This window comes from Lethenteron reissneri, chromosome 7 (genome assembly GCF_015708825.2).
Source record: "Lethenteron reissneri isolate LAM-NWPU_2019-01 chromosome 7, ASM1570882v1, whole genome shotgun sequence".
Taxonomy (NCBI): domain Eukaryota; kingdom Metazoa; phylum Chordata; class Hyperoartia; order Petromyzontiformes; family Petromyzontidae; genus Lethenteron; species Lethenteron reissneri.
Window position 1 is genome coordinate 3,884,366 of NC_083785.1, and position 23,167 is coordinate 3,907,532.

A 23,167-nucleotide genomic window follows, 5' to 3' on the forward strand; every position below is an offset into this window, starting at 1 on the left:
CGCCAAACACCGCAACACTGCCGCGCCACACCCGCAACGCACCACCCCCCACACCAAAGGCTGGAGGGATGTGTATGGTTATTGATTTGTTAAAGCGTGACCTCGCGGTTCCGTGGGGCAGACTTAAGCGTGCAGGCGCAAACAGTAATGCGCAAGCGTGCCCCCCATTATACAAGGCCAGAAAATTATAGGCGCTGTAGTAGGGGGAGGGGGAGAGGGGGTGGTTTTATAGGCGCGTGTGTACGTGTGTGTGTGCGTGCGTGCGTGCGTTTACACGGGTGGAGCGGTAGTCTGGCGTTTAGCTTGCTGTGCTACGAACCCGGCGACCCGAGTTCGATTCCCGCTCACGGCCAATACCGGTGACGATTGTCTGAACCGGTCTTGGCCCCTCTCTAGATCGACTCGGCCTCAAATGAGTACCTGGTGCGGGGTGTAAGCATCGCTACTGGGGAGACAAAGGCAGCCGGGCGTGGTGCTGGCCAACCACCCCACGTATGCCGTTCCGGCCTTCATAGATGCGACTCGCTAACAGCACTTGCCCCAACAGTACGCTGTGCCTATACGGGGGATCTTTGTGTGTGCGTGTCGTGGCGAGTGCACACCGCACCACGAACCAGGCGACCCTAGTTCGTCTCCCACTTTCGTCCAAAAAAACATTTAGTGACGAATTTACGAATTTGGGTCTTGATCTTCCCTGGGTTGACTCAGCCGTACATAATCTGTCGGTGCATTGAGAGACACACACCAACAGGGAGACATTACCGACGCAGCGTCAGTCACGCCAATCCCTGTTTTTGTCCCGTGCCCGACCGTCGTAGGAATTATCGCAAAGGTCTGTCGGGCTACGGGGGGGGGGGGGGGGAATTTGTCGTGTGTGTGCTTGTACAGGTTTATATGGAGTGTGGTGGCTAGGGCACTGCACTACGATGCCGGCGAAGTGGATTTTATTCCTGGCCACGCATATCACCAGTGGCCAATTGACACCTGAACGTGGCTTGAGCAGAACTTAGGTAGGTAGATTCCACCTTAAATGAATCTCTGGTGTCGTTTGTTGAACGTCGGTCTATGCCAGGGGTCGGCAACCTACGGCTCCGGAGCCGCATGCAGCTCTTTACGGGCTGCTTCTTGACGATATGTACGTATGTACAGTATGTACTCAGATGCATTGCGGCTCTTGAAATACTGAATTTTGTACCGAATTGGAAAGAAATGGCTCTTTTTGTTATTTTGGTTGCCGACCCCTGGTCTATGCGGAGATAATGGTGGGCAGGCACGTGTGGTTTTGGCCACTTGTCTGGAACAGCACTTGCCCTTGTGGTCTATACAGTCAAGATGTAACGGTGATCTTTGTGTGCGTGTGTGGAGCTCGGGCTTGAAGGAGGACCTGAAGCTGTGCGTTAACATTCTCACTGGGGAGCCAATGATGGCTGGGTGTAGTGCTGGCTACACCACGGCACTCATGCATTGTGTAAGCTTTAATAGGTGCTCACTGACAGCACTTTCTCTGAGAGTCTGTATGGCTACACGGGGTGGAGATGCTTTTTTATCTTCATTGTGTGTGTGCCAGCCTGCTTGTGTGTGTGTGTGTGTGTAATTGTCCATGTCTGTAACAAGTGTATGTGATTGTGTATAGTGGTGTAGCGGTTAGCGCGCTGCACTACGAACCTTGCTACCCAAGTTCGATTCTCGCTCATGGCCAACACCAGTGACGATTGTCTGAACCGGTTCCTGGGCCTCCCCTAAGTCGACTCTGCCTCAAATGAGTACCTGGTGCGGTGTGTCAACATCGCCACTCGGGAGACAAAGGCGGCCAGGCGTGGTGCTGGCCACCCATCCCCTCGTGTGCCGTGCCGGCCTCTTTATTTGCTACTCGCTAACAGCACTTGCCCCAAGAAGAGTCAGTTAAGGCTGTAGGAGGGATCTTTGTCTTTGTAAATGTGTGTGTGTTTGTGAATGTTTAGGGGTATGTGCACGTCTAATAGTGTGTATGTGTGTGTGTATAATGCATTTGACTAGCGGTTAGCACACTGCGCTATGAACCCAGGGATGTGGATTACATTCCCAGCTACGGCTAACATCAGTTGCCAATAATAATTATTGAACTGGTTCTGGGGTGCTCCCTCGCCTTAAATGAACATGTGGTGTGGTGCTTGCCACCCCTCCGCCACTTCAGGAGCTGTGCAAACCGTCATAGGTGCTCGCTGACACCACTGACCCCCAACAGTCTATAAAGGACGGTGGCGAATGGTTGCCTTGTACCTGTCCCGGGCCTGCTCTTAGTCGACTCCACCTCAAGTGAGTACCCGGTGCGGTGCGTAAACATCAGCACTGGGGAGACAAAGACGGCCGGGCGTAGTGTTGGCCGTGCCAGCTTTCATCGGCGCTACTCGCGAACAGAGCTTGCCACGGCAGTCTGCCGAAGGCGATGCGGGGGATCTTTGCGCGTGCCGCGTGCCGCGTGCGCGCGTGTGTTTTCGCGCGCGCGTGCGTGTGCATGTAGTCGGGAGGCGGTTAGGGGCGAGGTTCTGTGTGAGAGCTCACAGGGGATATCACCGGCTGAGAGATCGCGCTGCGGGAAGAATAGGAGGTCGGTGGTGGGGCGGGGTGGGGGGGATGTTGCAGGGATGAATCCAGGCTGACGCTCAGGGGGTGGCTGTCGAGGGTGTGCGGCGGGAGGGTGGGGTGGGAGAAAGGTGAAGGAGGTTGCTCATCTCAGAGAAAATGGGATCAACGGTCCAAGCATCCCGATGGCACATCTCTCCCCATGACACTTGTTCGTCTGCCGCATGAACATTTACGTTAGAGCCGATCAAGATTACATTCAGTACCGCACGGCATCATAATCCATCATGTGCCGCCTAAACGTGTGCGGTGCATGTGAGTCATTGCATTTAAATGGGGGGGGGGGGGAGGTGTTATGGTCCAGTAGCGCTTTCGCCTTTTGTTGCAGAGGCTCCTCGTTCCATGCGGGCGACGGCCGCCACGATTATTACCGCGGTTGGTGTAATAACCACATTTATATATTCCAATTCACTCACGGCGGAGTAGGCCATCGTGTACCTACGTCAGGGTACACGTTTTCCTTATTCATAACTTACCCGCAAAATTAATCGACGCGGCTTGTACGTTGCGATCATTGTCCTCTACTGACGGAATAATCCCCCTGATCGCTCTCGAAAATGAAACTATCCTGGTCTCTTGAGTGTCTTGGGTTTGCTCAGAAAGTTAAACAAAAAATCTACGTGACTTAAATGGACGACAGTTTACACCATCAACAATCACTGGTCGTGTGGTGCTCTCGTTCGGACATCCAATTATTTACAAAGGCAAAGTTGAGAGTTCTAATCCCAGCCAAAGGTTAACTTCTCAGCTCATCATCCGTCCAAGATTGCTAACAAGAGTTCTATCTTATGGACCTGCAACAGTGGTTGTCCGACGGAGTGACCGGCTACCTCTTTGGGAATGTGGGAATGTGGGAATTTCCTGCCACTGACTCAGAGCATCCAGTGGAGATGATCTCCGCCCAAGGCTCGTTTGAGCAAGGATATGTTTTGTTTGTTCATTAAGTCATCACCACTATGATTGTCGCAGCTTTAAATAATGAGTTAACCAGCAGAGTTAGAAGGCAAACAGAAAGCAAATTGTCTGACACCCCAAAGAGCATGCTGACGAAAATGCTAAATATATAAAATAAAAAGTTGAAGAGATGCGAAAGTAATTAATATGAAATGAACAAAACAACTACAATTTTCAATAAACCAACATTTCATTGGAGTGCATTCTGGGAATAACAAGTGCCACTCGTACGGCTTCATTCACTCTCTGCAAAGGGCCTTTGACCTAAAATGTTAACTCGTATATGTTTAACGTTTCGCTACAGGGCTGCCCTTGTTCATTGTTACTGTGATGAAGCATTTTTTATCTGAGCATCTCCACAGCTGCTGACAGTCACTACAATGCTCTTCTATTATTCGGAAGCCACTGGAGCTATGCACTCTTAAATCTTTATTGAAAACAACATTTTTTAGAACTTATTTTAATGCATAGTTTGTTGTCCTTCGCCCCGCAACTCTGATTAGCACCGTTGGCTACGTACGGTGCGAAAGAAAGTTCAACATACATATATACACGCCGAGGTTGCATTTGAATAACTGCGCGCGCATCTGACATCATAGACATCTTCGTGTCCTGCGACGGCGAGCCCAAGCGCACGCGGACTGAAGCGGACGGCACGTCACGAGACTAACGCATTTAAGTTCGGAACTCTTGTGGTGAGCAAAGCACTGCATTGTCACCGAAGAGCCCCTGACGATTACGTCACAGAATCACTACACTTTTCAAATACCTCGGTTATATAGAGAACATAAGAAACACAATAAATACGCATACAATACACGCCCTTTGCATATATACCCCTCCACATTAAAAACTATTAAAGTATTCTTTACACATCCCATCAGCTACAGGGCCTTCTTGGAGTGCATAACCTCAGCAGCATTGGTTCCAAGAATGAATGTCGCAAACCAGCCGAGCGTTTTCTTGGGTTGAATGGCCACTAGCTTCGTTTGCTTTCTTTGCTTTGTCAATGTCTGGCTCTCTTGAGTCTTGCAGCAACACAGACACTGTTACCTGCGACTTGAGATTAAAGCTGACCTCTCTACTCCTCCAAAGTGGCTTATGCTGCTAATGCACGAGGGATGAGATTAGGTGACCCTTGCAAGAGCATAATGAATCACGTTGTGCTTAAATAAGAGGCCTTGCATTGACGACAATTTCATTAGCGTGCTGTAATTATTCGAGTGTTGTAGGAAGATGGCTACAACTGGACAGCAGGTGCTTAAAAAAAGAAGTAAACTCAATTAATTGCCCATTTTACATTCCCTGAATGCAGTGAGATGGTCCTCGCTTTAGAGAAATGACTGCATCAAGCGATGGAGTAATCAAGTGATGCAGTAATTTTAGCTGTGACGGTCCCACCTGATGACGGAGGCTTGTGTTGCCTCCGAAACGTCGTGATTTATTCTTTTATTTTATTTCCATTATTACTTTTATTAACTTTTAATTTCTTTATTTTACCTACATGGTGACTTTACCGAAAAAACCTAAGATAACGAAATCAACACTTGGAGAAGCCGAACCTTCTGAATCTCCATTCATTAGTATTGTTTTTTTTCCATTCTGTGCCAATCATATGTAAAAAAAAAAATCCAGTCAACGTGCGAACTACAGTTTGTAATTTGACATCTGCCAATCGTCATTGAAATGCAAATTAAGTTGTTGCATCTTGAATATACACACCGCCCCCAGTCTTTGGAAAGGTGACTCAGCTCCAGATTTGCCTGCGTAGTCGCTACATCTGCCTTGAGCCATTGGCCTGAATAAAAAATGGCTTTCTGGTACCACTAAGGGTGGCAAATGCTAACAATTAGGTTGTTTACGAATATTAGCTCTCGACCACAAATTTGTATGATAGCATGGCTACTGTGGTAACTTTTTTTTTATGATGAACGCCATCAAAGGAGGGTACCATAATGTTTTAAAGTGAATATCATTTGGCGGGGGGGGGGGGGGGGGGAGAATAATAATGTCACATAAAACTTCTACAGAAGATTAACAAAAAAAAGGGAAGTATGCCTATGAAACAGCGCATTTACACCAAGTGCTCTTCCCATGGTGGACACTATCAATGGGACATTCCGGCGACATTTGCCACCTCGGGTCGTACCAACCAACTCGACAGACATGAGGCCCATAACCCTCGTTTAGCCCATGCTGCATCTGTGAAACCCTCCGTGTCTGGCCGAACAGGAGCTGTGTGGGCTTGCCGGATTTGGGTTAACCTACATTCACACATGCGTGGGGGTCAAGCGAGTTTATAAAGGCCATAACTCAGGTTCTGTAATGGCAGAGTGATAGAGTTCCCATAAGTGATAACTTTCCCTTTTAGTGGCAACCAATATCGCGTGTGACAGGATCACATATCGAGTGCATGGGTATTAGGCTGCCCAGTGCATGCACTTGCTTATGCATTCATTTCAAGATGTTATGCTGCATTAAACAGTAGTCAGTTTCAGATTACTGATTACTCAACGTTATAGAAATAATGTAATACAATGGTGAATTAAGTTATATAGATGTGATGTAATATATTATCACTCCAGGATCAATAAAGTAACTACCAATGTGTGGGAACACAATAGTGATCTTTTTTATGTGGTTGTTTCTGTAGGAAACCACCCTGCCATGGGAATATGGAATTTACACCACTCGCCAGAGGGTCGCCAAAGGAGATGAGCACTGCCCCAAATTTCACTGGCGCAAGAAGATGCATGGCGGCTTATTTTCAATTTATACCTCTCCGAACACACACACACACATATGCGCACATCAAACATCTGTAACATATTGACCTCAATGTCCCTTCCCAAATAAATGGTAATGAATGTCCATGCGATTCAGCGGATTAAATGCAGGGAAAGTAATATTGCATTCACACAAATGCATTCATTCATTTATACGTGTAAAATACTCATTCGGTCATAGAATTGGCCAAACATATTAATGCAGGACCCTCCTGAAACACCTTTGAGACTCAGAGATGCTTTCCTGACAACGATTATTGTTCGTGAACACAACAAGTGGTCATCCAGTGGAGGGACTGGCCCACGAAATAGGAATTTTCAGCACTGGGATCTGGCTTGCTAACAAAGGTGATTGTCACCTTAGCAGGGAAATGCTAATTTAATAAACAAATAAAGATCCCCTATATAGCCTTAACATACTGTTGGAGGCAGTGCCGTTAGCGAGCACCTATCAAAAGGTCGGCAGGGCAAACTCGTGGGTTGGTGGCAAACACCACGTCCGGCCGCCTTTGTCTCCCCAGTGGCGATGCTTACACATCTCACCAGGTACTCATTTGTGGCCGAGTCGACCTAGGGGAGGCCCAGGACCGGTACATATGATCACCACGGGTGTTGGTCCGTGAGCGGGAATAGAACTCGGATTCGCCGGGTTCGTAGCGCAGCGCGCTCACCGCTCCACTACCGCTCCGATAGACAGACAACGCACAAAGACAAATATCCCCCGTATAGCCTCAACAGACTGTAGGGGCAAGTACTGTTAGCGAGCACCTATGAAGGCCGGCAAAGCACACGAGGGGGTGGGTGGCCAACACGTCCGGCCGCCTTTGTCTCCCCAGTGGCGATGTTTACACACCGCACCAGGTACTCGCTTGAGTCTGAGTCGACCTAGGGGAGGCCCAGGACCGTTTCGGATAATCGTCACCGGTGTTGTTGGCCGTGAGCGAGAATCGAACTCGGGATTCGACGGGTTCGTAGCGCAGCGCGCTCACCGCTCCACTACCCCCCCCCCCCCTACACACACACGAATACAAACACACAGACACACACACATCGTACAGATCTGTGTTTACACACTTGCACGGACGCGCGCGCGCGCGCCCGTCGTCCCAGTGGCCACGGCGCGCGCGCCTTTCGACATTTGTCATGCTGCCTCGTTAGCCGTGATCCGCGCGCCCACCGATTAAGATCGGCCCGCTCGTCTGTCTGGGCTGTCGGGCAAGGCGGCCGCAGCAGCAGCAGCAGCAGCCCCAATAAGCGCGCCTCTTTCCGTGCGTTAAGTCGAACCAATAATAACCGGCGCTGAACATCACTCATAACCCGCTCTCGCTTTTGCGCCGTGATGTACACACGCGCTCACTCACGCGGACAGCTGTGGGCCCGCCGCGCTCATGGTCTGGTGTGTGTCTTTATCATTGTAGGGGGGGCAGGGGGGGCGGTAGTGTAGTGGTTAGCTGCGCCTCGCTGCTACGAGCCAAGGCCACCTGGGGTTCGATTCCCCCGCTCACGGCCAACACCCAGTGACGGTTATCTGAACCGGTCCTGGGGCTCCCTCCCCTAGGTCGACTCAGCCTCAAATGAGCACCCGGTGCGATGTGTAAGGAGCCGTCCATAAATGACGTCACGCACCTAGGGGGGGGGGGGTCAGACATTTGTGACGATGTGTGACGAGGGGGGGGGGGGGAGTGAGAAATGTGACGTCACATCAAAATGCGCAACTTTAAATAAATATAGACAACACGTTCTACTTAATTAAATATACGTTTACATATTTTTTTTCTCCTACAACATCAGAGTGCAGCGCGCCATATTAAATACGCACTACAATGACAATAGTTTAAAGCGATTTGAAGCATGTTATATTTTTTGAGGGGGGAGGGGGGGGCAGAGCTTGGTGGCGTCATATTTGTGGAGGGGGGTCAGACTTTTTGTGACGCCGTGTGACGACGGGGGGGGGGGGGGTAAAAAATCGTCCAAAATCGCGTGACGTCATTTATGGACGGCCCCCAAATGTGGTGGCCAAATATCCAAAGACATCGCCTTCATCGTTGGGGTCAGTGCTGTTAGCGAGGCACGGCACACGAGGAGGTGGGTGGCCAGCACCATGCCCAGCCGCATTTTCAGACCGCACCAGGTACTCGTTTAAGGCTGAGTCAACCTAGAGGAGGCCCAGGACCGGTTCAAATATTCGCCACTGTTATTGGTAGCGAGCGGAAATTGTCCTTGTGCGCCAGGTTCTTAGCACAGTGCGCTCACCACTGTGCCACCGCTCCCCACAGGTCAAGCGTTCTCGCACACACGCAGCATAACACACAACAGTGTTAGCGATGGTGTTGCTAACAGAATTTGTCTCTGATCTCTCAGGTTTGCACGTGAGGAGGGGGGGGGGCGGGGATCTTTGTCCATTTTTGTTCGTCGACGCTGCATGGCCTGATGCTGCATGCCAAAGATCTGCGTCTTTTCAGCCACGACCATGCCGTATGTTCGCGAATGAAACATTTGTTTGCTTTAGACATTGAAGTCAGCTTGCCTGCGTTCTATCCTGGGGGGTTTTCTTTCTTTTTACCTGGTTGGTTTCTATGAGGAGTTCAAATATGTTTGAAAGATTTTGTACACAAAGGCCCATCAGTATGCTCCTCCAGCTTGCGAAGATGTGGTGGCCTGGTCACGTAGACCCACATAGCGAGCGACTGCATGTCCAAGCGGCATCTGTTCAGCCTGAGAATGATGCTGCTGGGGAGTTGGTAGCGACTACCCCTTCAGCAATAACGGAAGGTCAAGAAGTGACGCTGAACAACAGCGAACAGAGCAGCTAAAACACGAGTTGGCATGATGAGGAATGAAGGTGGTGCGTTTTGCCAGCAGCCTAGCCAGTTAACCCGTAACATCTGGGCCCCTTCCACCGTGACCTCCCGCTGGCAAGCCTTTGCCAATGCACATGGTCTCGAAGTCCACCTTACCTGACACATGCACCACGGTGATGTCAGTGCCACCGGGTGACGAACATCAGCCATTGTTGTTGTTGTGCACGTGCGCGTGTGTGCGTCGTTCATAAAGTGCCCCAGTGCAGTGAGGACCGAACGCACTAGCATTTCATCTCAGTAAACTTGGTCCAAACTCTAGCATTGCACTTTATGAGCGGAAAGTGTTTTAAGAACCTGGTTTGAACTTCCCCATAGATTGACCGAGACAATAACAACATATGGTGAACCGCTATAATTTTTTTCAACATTCATACTAACCAATAGCCATACCCAAAATCCCCAAGTGTAATGTCCAGGTCCTTATAGGTGCTCACGAACAGCTTTCGCTCCAATATTCTGTGTATACTAAAAAGTAATTGCGTCTATTTGGATTGGCGTTGAGTATGTGTCTCCATGTGCAAAACATGTTGGGCAGTGCTCATCTTCATTCGTAGTCCTGAGCTCGTCGTTGAAATTCCACTTTCTTATGGCGTGGGCCAGTCACTCCACGGAACTTGGAGCAAATTGCAATGCATTATCTCTTTTGTATTTGGAATAAATGTGCCATTATTTGTCAGATGGCCACTTTGCCTCAGACGGCACTTTGGTAATTGGCCACATGAATTACCAGGCATGTGCAGGCAGGCATCTTGCGGTGAAATTTCTAATCGTCATAAAACAAAACATTTGAAAAGTGAAACACACAAAACTAGCAGGTGCGCCGTATTTGTTGCACAGACTGCAGAGGTAAGTGCAATTGGCAGGCACCTCTCAATGCCAGCAGGAAACAAATGTGCACTCGCGCAATACATACACGCAAACGTGACGTGGGCCATTACAGGAGGATTGGGCCACATCAACGAATTATGTGCACGTGTGATTATGTGCATATGCATCTTTGTCTTGTGTGTGGGGAGCGCGAGTGCAGCGGTTTGCTCGCTGCGCTACGACCCCAGTGACGATCATCTGAACTGGGCCCTCCCCTAGGTCGAATCAACCTCAAATGAGTACCTGGTGCGGTGCTTGAACATCAGCACTGGGGAGACGAAGGCGATTGGGCATGGTTCTGGACACACCATCCCCTTGTGTGGTGTGCTGGCCTTAATTGGTGCTCGCTAACACTCAATACGGCTATAGTAGGAAATAATAATCGTATATACGTTTCGTGCGTAACTGCATTGGTGTGCATGTTCATGTTGTTTGTGTATAATTGTACGTTGTGTGGGCGTGTGTAGCGCGTTGCGTCGATAAGGCATCTTTCGGGGCGACTTACAACGAACCGCCGGATCGCACGACTGCAACACCTACGTCTGAAGGCTGTTCGCTCCCACACAGCCTGCCGCAGAGAATTGTATCCACTTACCCACCACTTTGCCCTTTCCCCTCCCCGCCCCTCTGTTTCACTCACAATCAGTGAGAGACAGCAGCCACCAAGCGTGTGCACGCACACGCGCCACGCGCGTGCACGCACACGCGCGCACACACACGCACGCACACACACGCGCGCACACACACACACGCACGCGCACACACACGCGCACACACACGCACGCACACACACGCGCGCACACACACACACGCACGCACACGCACGCACACACACGCACACACACACACGCACGCACGCGCACACACACACGCACACACACGCGCACGCACATGGAGCGCAATGTTCTCATGCTAAACAAGGGGAAGCAGCCGCAGTTGGCACAATCCGTTCGATCACCCGGCAATGCAATCACCCCTGATCAGTTTTGTAGAAGCAAAATACATTCCTCCGTGGAGCTTCCTTCGCGCGTTCTCTTGCAACCGCATCGCGCGCTCTCGGATGCGCTTCTGGGGCCGTCTGGAATGCTTATCCTTCCGATATTAGGAAGCCACTGGAGCTATGCACTTTTAAATCCAGATTGAAAACTAATTTCTTTAGTACTGCTTTTTGTGTTTAGTTTGTTGTCCTTCCCTGCACCTCCGAAGTTTAACATACATACATTTGGTGGTGGTGGTGATGTTGCTTCGATGCAAGTGTCGCTCACATTGGCTGTGGCACCGCACGACTTTAAGTGTCAACCAGCAAAGGTCAATCAATATTCCACTTGGCATTGATGATCCATTTGCTGTTGATAAATGAAAGATGTAATGCTTCAATATATTTGTAGGAGTGGTTAAGATGCTTGTTCCAGGAAGGGAAAATCGAGCTGGAGTGGAAACCAAGCAGTTAGCAATTTTCTTTTTCTGGGTAACAACACTGCAATCCAAGAAATTGGATTTCAGAATGTACCGGGAAAATAAACACCGGGCCATTGAGAGCATTAGGTGCGTTTGGAGGATACTCGACATTTCTGGTTAGAATTGGGTAAGCAACGTGTAAGTTGAGCATAGAACATGGAAATAAAAGCGTTATGAATGTAATCGGTATGTGCAGAAAGTATGCATTGTATGCACGTTTAACTTCTTTCGTACCGTGCTAATCGGAGGATAGAGGATGGGCAGGCGACCGAAACCAGCATTGAAGTGGCACCCAGAGGTCGGCATCCAAGGAGAAGACCTAAAGTGAGATGGATGCGAAAATGGGATTCTAAGAGCAGATCTTTTAGGTCACGTGCCAAGTTTGCCACAGTTGTGGTTTATATAGCAGCAGCGTCAACGTTGGACGTAATCACATCTTAACCTTCATCCAGCTGGTCAGAGAGCTTAACTAACGATCTAAATGTTGGGAGATTAAATCTCGGTTGGTGGTTGATTTACACTGTTGTTTCCTGCTGTAGTGAAAGTGAGTATCACTTTGTGAGAATTCAGGTGTTGTGGTCCTATGGAGAGAATCAGCCCAGTGCGTGGGAACGAGGACTATCCAACACTGGATCAGGGCCACCAGTGGCGATGAGTGCTGCTCATTTGCTCAACTGAGCATGGAGACACTTTGACTTGGAATTTAATTAGCACAATTATAATGAGGGTATACACTGTGATGGAGGCAAAATAATTCGTGCGAATTATTGTCAAAGTATTGAATGAAGCCAGACTGCTCCGAGTTCTGCAACACGAGTCACACTTGCGGTCGTGTGAGACGCCCAGAGTGGCTTTTCCAACAAGTTTGACATCAACTTTTCCCCAGCTGATGACTATTTCTTTTGACCGCAGGAAAAGTTTGGGTAAAAAAAAAACACGTTTGATCTGCCAACATCTGCGAAGCATGATTAAAACCCATGAACCTGTTCTTTTGTATTAATTATTTAAAAACAAAGTTTACTTGTCGATTTAAAGCTTTCGTGACTGCAGGGATTCATCTTCTTGGTTCTTTCGGTAAAGTCACGTAGAATGGAAATTTAAAAATAAAAAAATTAAACATAAAATAATTCTCACGACGTTTCGGCCACAACGCAAGCAGCCGTCCTCAGGTGAAGAACAGGTCTGTCGAGAAGACAGAGTCTGAAGTCTGAAGTCAGACTCTGTCTTCTCGACAGACCTGTTCTTCACCTGAGGACGGCTGCTTGCGTTGTGGCCGAAACGTCGTGAGAATTATTTTATTATGTTTTATTTTTATTATTGTATTATTTCCATTCTACGTGACTTTACCGAAAGAACCAAGAAGAAAACAGTTTACTTGTATTACCACGTGCAGTAGTTCAAGGCGAGGTGTGAAAACTTGTTTCCGACCAATGAAATATTCTAGCGAAGTTGGCTCCGTTATAAAAAGAAAGCACGAGCACACGCAATGGACCGAAGAGTGGACGCTTGTGGGTTACCATTTCAGTCAGCGGATTACTTTCTTCTTCCTCCGTAGGGCTGCTGATGTAAATACAGAGCATCAACTACAATTTCACATTCAGCTGGGTCAAGGCAGCAGAGAACCGCGTCTGGAGCAGCGAAGTTGTATCGGTGGGATGTCTCATTCGTAGTTGTGGATCGGGGCATTGCGTCGTTATACGATCTGTTCTGGATGACCACAATCGCACACTGGGGAGATTTTAATTTTCCATTTGTGCGTCAGGTATCCGCATGTGCCATGGTTTGTGCAGATGCCATTTAGGGTGGACCATGAGCTTCCTGGAAGATCACGCCCAAGGGATCTTCTGCGTTGGGTCTTTCACAAGGTGTTCGTTTGGGAGTCCTTTCGAACCCCGTATTCAGCTTTCCTAGCTTCATCGGGGTTGAACTCACATTGATGATTTGTATTGCCCCTGTAGTGTGACATTGTTTACATGTGTATGTGGGGAGGGGGGGGGGGCATATGATAACTTAGGGCACGACAGAGTCAATGTTCAACATTAAGCAAAGTTGAAATGCCAGATTGCGTGACGACCCAATCTGCTTCTGGCCATCGTGCATCGGGCTCTAGCTCCCACCCCCCTGTTTACACGAGAAAAGGCTGCAAACTCGCACGGATTAATTGACTCTGAACACTTAGAAGGGGGGCCCGAGTCTTCGGCCCCCTGTTGCCATTCCCCGACCCAATGGGGCGACATGGTTCATTTACTTCATAATTTCTCTGGGGTAGATAACAAAAGGGTAACTTTGTGGTCGGATATGCTGCTGCCATGGAGACATTCCTTCCATCCCTGGTCATGTACAATTTCTGCGACTGAAAATGGGAATCGCTCCCACTCTTTGATCTTCTCATACGTCGAATGTCTAATACAGCAGTTGGAAAGGTTCCATCGTGAATACTGAGCACACGCCCAAAGGCATATGAAGCAAAGTGGCTATCAAGCAATACTATTGACAGCATATCGGGTAATATGTTTCTACAATTTAGAAGTATATGCAATATCTGGGATTGCAATACAAAATTGAGCTGAATGGCAGTTGAACACAGTGTATATGTGGGGACACGATCAATCTAGCGGAACCGATATTTGACATCGGTTGAGGTATCAATGTTCACGGGAACAATTACCGTGGTAACGTTGATACAGCAGTGGCAGCGAATCGGACAATGACGGGGCAAGAGATGGGTGACATCCCTCAACCAAACAAAAGTTTTCATTTTACCCGGTAAGGCCCACTAAGCTGCATAGGTGTTTTTCAGAAGCGACCTGGCCGCAAATGATAGCTCAACTGAAGTGGCTCATCGTGTGGAAATGTATCGCAGCCAGATAAACGCACGTTGATTCTAAATGCGGTGGGGAAAAAACGTAAGATCCGGAGCAAATTCCGCGCGACCACAGGGAGAGAGAACATGCAAACTCCAAATATGCAGACGTCACGATCAGGATCGAGCCCACGAACCTCCTGCATACCAGGCGAGGTAGTTAACATCTCGCCACCGCGGAGAACAATTCACGATGTAACAACATTTTTGTTCCTGGGTAGTAAGTGTTATTTCCTAATTGCTCATGCCTCAAAGTATAGAAAATGGCTAATATTCCCCACAAACTTTAGTTTTGTGACCAGGACTTTATGTGAAGGAATTACACAAATACACATCATGTTTTCTCATTGAAAATAGGTCAATTTCAAAATATCACTGTCCTGGTCACAAAAGCAGAGTTTGTGGAGAATAATAGCCACTTTCTGTACCTTTGAGGCATAAGCAATTAGAAAATAACACTTACTATCCAGGAACAAAAGAAAAATGTATTTTTTTTCATCAGGAAGCCATCGTCCAAAGGAACAAAAGAAAATTTTATTTTTTTGTTCCACATCGTGGTGCAACATGTTGGCTTCTGTTAGCGCAGATTCAGCTCAGAACGAGCGGAAACACCGGAGGCTTGACAACAATGTTCCAACCTCGCATTGTACGGCAAGACGTTTGACACTGTGTAGTCTTTATTGTGATATATATATTTTTAAAAGTGGGACAAACAGCTCTACACGTCGGAATAAAATGACACGTGCAGTCACACAGGTACTCATTCCGTCCAAATTTACAAGAGGGACTGATCCAACTGGAATGTTCTTGTGAAGAATTGCGTAGACACACGAGCACCGTTGGATGTGATCCAATGAAGCACTGCTTTTACACACTTCTGTTTATAATACGACTACAGCCCTAATTGGCAGTTTGTTGAGTAATGCATATGTACGAGATTATAGGATTGCTTTGCGACTATAGGGCGACTGGTCAAACAGATGTAGATGAGACAATACAAATATGTATGTATGTATGCATGCATGTATTGTGTACACGTTTTGAATATTTGAATTGTGATGTATCGTAGCATACGTTTCGTGCATGCATATATATATGAAACACACGCATTGCACAGTATGTAATGCAATCAACATATTCATACTGCTCTCGTGTGTGTATAATTCGCAGGCATTTGTTGTGCTCCGGTTTCTCTCTTACGATGGCTCTCCTCGCCACGTGTAGATGTGATGTGCGTACACGCCCGTGTAGTCCACGACTGCATGAAGGCCTCCGCGTGCCCTGCGGGGTTACTCAATCATGGTTTAGGCAATTAACCTGCTCGCCTGAGTTTCTGCTACGTGGTTGACACCGGTGGGGTAATTGATATCTGAATCGTTCTTGGGGCGTTCACCAACTTCCCAAACACAGTACCCCCAACATTCATCAACCTCCACTTACCAGCAGGGCTTGAGTACGGTTAAATAACCCCCACGCCCCTACACGGCATCAGGAAGCCATCGTCCAACAGCGGATTGACAAATTGCAGTGCTTTGTTGCCACTGAAATTATATTGTAAAGCACGATGTGTTGCTATGTAAATGCACCGTATTTGTATTCAATTTTCCGTAATATATTGCAGGTATGAATGTCTATATGGTACGCCTATGTCTAGTATGTACGTGTAATGCAAATGTAGTGCTTGGATGTGGAAACATTGTAAAGGTGCAGGCCTGCAATTGCTTGCTCAAGCTACTGCTGGCAGAATCATCTTCACCAGAGAGAGAGAGCTGAACAGAGCCCTCTCTACGGGGTATTTTGGTCTACTCTTCCAAGTTGGATATACATCTTGGAAGGGATTGGAGTACCCAGACTGCACCCCAGCGCGCGAGACCTACCGATGGACTTAACTTTCACTGCACACATTTCTACTAGATGGGGGTAGAACACAGCAGGTTCCGGCTTTGGGGGGGCCGGGTGATTGAAGAAACGAACCCCCATGGATTATCACTGCCACGCCGGGAAATCGAACCAAACTGCATTGCAAGTCCGCGATGTGCTGACAATTAAAACCACCGCGGAAGCGTGCTACGGTATAGGCCAGCGATCGGTAACCAAAACAACAACAACAACAACAAGGGTGGTCATTTTTATTTCGAATTCATCGAACAAACAAAAACAATTTAATAGTCCAAGAGCCACAATGCAACGCGTGGTGGTGGTCTCTGAGACAACAACGCGTCACGAAGCAGCCTTCACTGCTTAGCAGCAGATTGCCGACCCCCTGGTATAGGCCAACGTGTGGCATGTTAGGCATGATGTCAATCTCGGGCACGAGCGCACGCACACACACACGCGCGCGTACGCGTTGCATGCGCGCACGTGCGGCTTGCATCGTGTGCGCGTGCATTGCTCTACAGGGTGTGATTAACGCTGCTGTGCCACGCGCAGCATCGCCGCCGTGATGAATTGCACGCCCGCCACGGATGACGTGGTATGAATATTATTGCTGTTGCGAGCGGTTAGCGCTTGAGTGATAAACGGCTGCCGTGGAGGTGGGGGGGGTGTACATAGGGTGGAGGAGGAAAATGGGATGGCGCCCGGGGTTAGAGGGGTTTCGTAGGCAGAGCTTCTGCAATATCGCCGGAGAAAGTTTGGGCAGACGCGAGGCAGTGGGACAGACAGGATCGCGGGTCGATAAACTAATAAACTAATTTGTGGGATGGCAAGAGGGGTTGGTGGCTGTGGAGCAACAAGAATGTGGGATTGTCACTCCTGGCTCAGGGTCTTCCATCGACACATTGCTCATTTGTGTACAAAGACAAATGTCCCCCGTATAGCCTTAACAGACCGTTTGGGCAAGGGATGTTAGCGAGCAGCTATTAAGGCCGGAACGGCACACGAGGGGGTGGGTGGTCAGTACCACGTCTGGCCGCCTTTGGGGCCGTCCATAAATGACGTGATGCGATTTCGGACGACTTTTGACCCCACCCCCCTTCGTCACACGACGTAACAAAAAGTCAGACCCCCCCAAAAAAAACATGCTTCAAATCGCTTTAAAATATTGTCATTTAATGTGGCGCTGCACTCTGATGTTGTAGTAGAAAACATTTCTTCAAAAGTCTATTTAAGTAGAACGTGTTGTTTATATTTATTGAAACTTGCAGTCACGTGGTATAAAGGAGCTCTCGGGAGCCTTCGGGAAAGAGCTCGAGAGATCTAGAAGGTGGGCGGGGCGAGGAGCGGAGCTAGCCCCAGCCCAGGCCGATATAACGGGGGCCCTGTGAGGGGCTCGGGGTTCTTCGTGTTGCTGGTGATGATGATCCTCGTCGGGTTGAAGAAGCCTCTAGCCACGCGGTCCGGGACCCAGCTTGTGTTCCGGGCCGGGATAGCGAACCGTGTCTAGTTCTGCCGTAGCGTGGCTAGATGGGCATTCAACACCCAAGTGTAGGTTGTGTTATGTTGAGTTGGTGAAATAAATAGTGTTGCTCCCAAGACAACGTCTGCAACTCAGTTGGACTCATTACACATTAATAACGATAGTCCCATACAAGAGCTAACATTTTTTTGAAGCATCCTGTATTACTGGTGCTTAGTTGAATATGTGATTTTTAATTGGGAAAGTCACCTGCCTATGTTGGAACCATCAAAGCCCGGCGTGCTGTGTTGGCGACGCTCGATGGGATTCGTGTGGCAATACCGCTGAATGCGATATCTCGTGAACCCGGACGCAGCCACGTGAGTGGCGTGTGATACCTGAACCGGTCCTGGGGCCCCAGGCCTTCACCAGTTCCAACTCAGAATCATAATCATTGCTGAGACTGCAGGAGGAATCCCATGAGCTATGAAGCTCTTTTTCACAGATGTCCAGTAGGGGCGGGTCAGAAAGCTACAACAGCAAAAAATCATACAAACGCAGACAGGAGTACAAAGTGTAGGAAAGGTAAGCGAGTCACTAGCATAAGTACAAATAAAGTGAATTTCGATTTAAAGCTTTCGTGACTGCAGGGATTCGTCTTCTTGGTTCTTTCGGTAAAGTCACGTAGAATGGAAATAATAAAATAATAAAAATAAAACATAATAAAATAATTCTCACGACGTTTCGGCCACAACACAAGAAGATGAATCCCTGCAGTCACGAAAGCTTTGAATCGAACATTGAAGGTTGGTTATCACACACTCGGTACGCTCCACGTCCTAACGACGCTTAGTCGGGGGCTTCTGTCGCAGGGATCACTGGCGGTCTGAGTGAAGATCTGCTCCCCATTGATTAGTTTTGATCTTTCCCCATATGATATTAGGGGCCATCCATAAATGACTTCACGCACCCGGGGGGTCAGACATCTGTGACGATGTGTGACGAGGGGGGGGGGAAGGTTGAGAAATGTGACGTCACATCAAAATGCGCAACTTTAAATAAATATATAATTGTTATAACAACACTAATTGTTAAAACGACACTCCTACAACATCAGAGTGCAGCGCCACATTAAATACGCACTACAATGACAATAGTTTAAAGCGATTTGAAGAATGTTTTATTTTCAAAATGAAAATATGGTTTGGGGAGGGGGGGCAGAGCTTTGTGACTTCATATTTGAGGGGGGGTCTGACTTTTTGTGACGCCGTGTGACGAGGAGGGTGGGAGGGTCAAAAATCGTCCAAAATCGCGTGACATCATTTATGGACGGCCCCTTATCTCAGCCTGTCACCCTTCCGCACCCTCTTCTCTGTTCCTCTGCTTCTATTGTATCCTAATTTATCTGAGCCTCCCTCTATTTTTAAAAATAATTCTCACGACGTTTCGGCCACAAAGCAAGTATACGTCCTCAGGTGGAGAACAGGTCTGTCGAGGAGACAGAGTCTGAATGACAAGCCCCAGGCTTGGAGCGACTATTTAAGCTGGGATGAAGGGGCAAAGAGCGCCTTGACAAAATAATTTGCATATCAAGAGGAATTTAGCATATTTATGGAAAATGCAGATATGCGATTAGTACTACTTGTGAAATGCTTTGGAGGTTTGGCGAGGGGTTTAAAGTCACTCAGCTTATTGGAGAGCATATTTAGTATCCTGATGATACTATGTAGTTTATACTTTAGTTGTTTACGTGGTGGTTTAGTTACTGCAGCTACATACTATTAACCCTCCTTCCCTTTATTAATGCTACCCCTATCCCTTCCCTTTGATGCTGCTAATCCTGCATAATGCACGGGCATAATGACTTTAAACCCCTCGCCAAACCTCCTACGCATTTCACAAGTAGTACTAATCGCAAATCTGCATTTCCCATAAAAATGCTAAATTCCTCTTGATATGCAAATTATTTTGTCAAGGCGCTCGTCGCCCCTCCATCCCAGCTTAAATAGTCGCTCCAAGCCTGGGGCTTGTCATTCAGACTCTGTCTCCTCGACAGACCTGTTCTCCACATGAGGACGGCTACTTACGTTGTGGCCGAAACGTCGTGAGAATTATTTTATTATGTTTTATTCTTATTATTTTATTTTTTCCATTCTACGTGACTTTACCGAAAGAACCAAGAAGACAAATAAAGTGGATTAACACAAATTTAAAAAGTATGTCAACCGACGAGCATATGGTCAATTAACTTCCATGACCATCACGGTGTGGGGGGATGCCTTTATCCAGCAGTGGATTGACAAAGGGCTGCAATTTATGGATTATCTATGTATATAAAAGGGAAATTTGTGAATATGTGTGTTCGAATGTTTAGCGTACTTCCCAACATGCAACAAACTTGAAATTTGGCATGTGGGTAGCTTCCAGACTGTACACAATGCAAAACGTATACAAATAGACGTTTGTATTTTGGGGGGGGGGGGGAGGGGGGCACAATAACGGATATATTTTGCACGGCAAGTAAGCGGTGACGTCACATCTGTGATGTCACCCGCATGCGGCAGCGTCACGCAGTGTGCCTGCTGACGTCACGCATCCCCCCCCCCCACCTTCCGGTAGGCCGTGTACTAATCCAAGACAAGAATCCAAGTCTCGAGCGAAGCTGGGTAGTAAAGCTAGTTTAATATATATGTACACAGACACATACAGTACACTATTTTGGTGATGTTGCGTTGGCAGTGGTGCACCAGGAAAAAATAACAACAACAAAAAATCATCACACAATTTGTCAATGACACTGTGGCCTTAAAAGTATGGGCTATGAAGAAGGGCCATCGCCTAAAACGTCACCGATGAAATACCGCACTATGCTTTGTAAAGGAAGTGTTATTGATGAATGCACACAGAGACGCCTGAAAGTAACACAATACATGGAGAGGATTGTTTCTGATGTAATTCGTATTTTTGTATGCTTTATATTCTTGGTTCTTTCGGTAAAGTCTTGTAGATCAAAAAAATGAAAATATAATTTTTTTTTACAATAATAAATTGAAAATAATAAAAGCAAACAACGCACAATTATTATTTTTTTAATATTGCAAAATACTTTTTTTTACAATAATAATACATAAAAAATTATTTTGCATGTTGTACATTGAACATGTCTCACACAACAATTGCCACACTGTCACGAAGGCATGTACAATTAATATCGCATTGTGTAGCATTTTAATTAAACGGGTAATATTGAGGGAAACCGACATGCAGTCTGTTCTCCTATAACGCGGTATAGGAGACGCGGTACGGTAGTTGCGTTCCTAAAGAACACCGCGTTGTGGGAAAATCGCGTTATCATATAATATGTAATGTAGGGGTAAAGCACAGTCCGCGAGAACACGTGGGATGCGTACGCAGGCCCGAACAAAGACTGAGGCGCATCTGGAAACATCCAGCAGCATCCCGACTCGTGTGACACTATGTGGGGGGGGGGGGGGGCGTTATTTTGTTCACTTAATCGCGTTATATCCAATTAGAGTTCTGAAAAGATGCGTTATAGGAGAACAGACTGTATATTCTAATGATGTTCTCGAAAGTAATTCAATCTAAAGTGTCATGAATGCAGAGTACAATTAAGGCAATGCTTTGATAGACAAAATATATATATATGAAAATTATCATTCTCATTGGAGGTGAAAAAATTCATCAGGAAGTTGATTTGATTTATTTTCACTCGTAGTGCGCGTACTCGAAACACGAGCCACTCCCTTCGCCGTGGCCTTCTGTGGGCCGCGCATACGGTGAGTCGATATATTTCACAAAAACTGCGTTTCAACAAAGTTTTTGAAAAAAGACACCGAGACACCACCTGCAGTGTAAATGTTTAGACAAAATTAATTCCTAAATATGGGTTCAAACACACACACGTGGCATGCATAGCGAGTATAGATATGATTGACCGTGGTTGATTACACTGGTCAACACACTTTTTCTGGCATAAGGTATTACAACGGTTTTAAGGTAATTTTGGGGTGCTGATTCCAAATCTGGCATCAGTTTTGGTCTATCACAGTTTTTGAGATATCAAATATTGCATTTTCAATAAAAACTGCAGAAGAAAAATATTAAATAAATGTGGATATCTACATAAAATGATATTATAAACACACTATCCTAAAAATACAGCGCCATATTTTAACACTAAAGCAGTCACTGACTCGCAACAACTTGCAATCATAAGTGACAGAGTTAATTTCGGGTAAAATCAATGAAAATGGGGTATGCCGATAGCATAAAAATGATGTGATAGAGCAAATCTGAGATCAGATTTGGAATCAGCACCCTGAAATTAGTCTAAAACAGCTGCAAAAGTCGAGGCCAGAAAAAAATGGTTATTTTTTTGTTGACCAGTGTAATTATATTAATGAAGAATATGGGACACATGGCAGCCAAGGATAAACTATAAACTAAACTTATCAGGTAAGGCCCACTGAGCTATATAGCTCTTTTTCAGAATCGACCTGGCCACAAACGATAGCTCAACAAAGTGGCTTATCATTGGGAAACTTATAGCAGCCAAATAGTCTAACCGCATGTTTAATAAATGTGGAGGGAAAAACCGGAGGACCCGGATAACAATCCAGGCGGCCACGGGGAAAGAGACACGCAAACTCCAAATATACAACAAGCGTCAGGGTCGTGATCGAACCCACGACCTCCTGTATACCAGGTGAGGGAGTTCACATCTCGTCACCGAGATGTTAAGCGAACGTGTCCAAGAGGTCGTCCACCGAGCAGATGGAGCGATGAAATCAGCTCGTGTGCAGGTGCCACGTGGGATGATTGCATCACAGCATCGCGAGAAATGGCAGCAGCTTGTAGGAAAGGCCTCCATCCAGCAGTGGATTGACCCGGACTGCTGCTGCTGATGATATTTAGATCAATGAAGAGCACGAAACACGACCTAGCAAAGCTTATAACGGCACAGATACGTATGTGAAGAGAAGATATACACAAGCGTATGGGGCTGCACAACAGATATGGCATACAGAGTTGAACAAGGTGTACGATACTTGTAACTTGTAACTACGCACAGAAGAATGGGAAGAGATACAAAGAGATGAGACGTGTATGGAACAAACCGTAGGTGCTAGAACTGTACATACGTGAAGATGTAGAAATGGAAAAAAAAATACATTTTAACAAGCAAGGGCAGACATAAATCATGACTACATACGAACAGAGACAACGCCAATGATTGCCTCAAAGACAATGCAACATAATGAAAACAATGAACACATGCTATAACAATGAACTCATCAGACTACAAGCACATAATGGGAGTGAATAAAAATGGTAGATTACCTGATTGTGGCAACTTAAAAAATGTAATCATGAACAGATGTTATATACAAATCACAAA